The sequence below is a fragment of the Liolophura sinensis genome, chromosome 7 (assembly GCF_032854445.1).
Source record: "Liolophura sinensis isolate JHLJ2023 chromosome 7, CUHK_Ljap_v2, whole genome shotgun sequence".
Classification (NCBI taxonomy): Eukaryota; Metazoa; Mollusca; class Polyplacophora; order Chitonida; family Chitonidae; genus Liolophura; species Liolophura sinensis.
In genome coordinates this window covers 27,856,952-27,857,414 of record NC_088301.1, presented here as the reverse complement: position 1 = coordinate 27,857,414, position 463 = coordinate 27,856,952, and positions in this window count along the sequence as shown.

Below are 463 nucleotides of genomic sequence, written 5' to 3'. Positions count from 1 at the left end.
GTTGCTTTCAGTGTTGAATGACTTCAGGGGTGGGAATCGTATGCGATGACAAGTTTCTGTGTAACGCGAGAACTATGCATCATTTTTATGGCGCTTGCTCACTTAAGAATGGGATGGATACTGCACCAGTCTCTCCAACAAGCAGCCCTTATCAGCTGTCCTCTTAAATGTATACTATTTAATATACAATGAAAATATTTGACTTTTGGCATTGAACCCAAGAGAAGAAGCCAGGTTAATCTGAGGTTAACACCAGAACACTGAACTTTTGACAAAGGCAGCTTCATAGGCATGATTGTGCCATATCCCATTTTACACTGTTGGCAAGTGTTGTACACGAAGAGGCCAATACCTTCAGCGAAAATGAGGGCATTCCAGTTTATTCGTGTATGAAACCGAAGTGTTTGAAGTAAATTTTAACCTTTCACAAAAACACATCCGACAACACTGCCCTCAGCGAAAA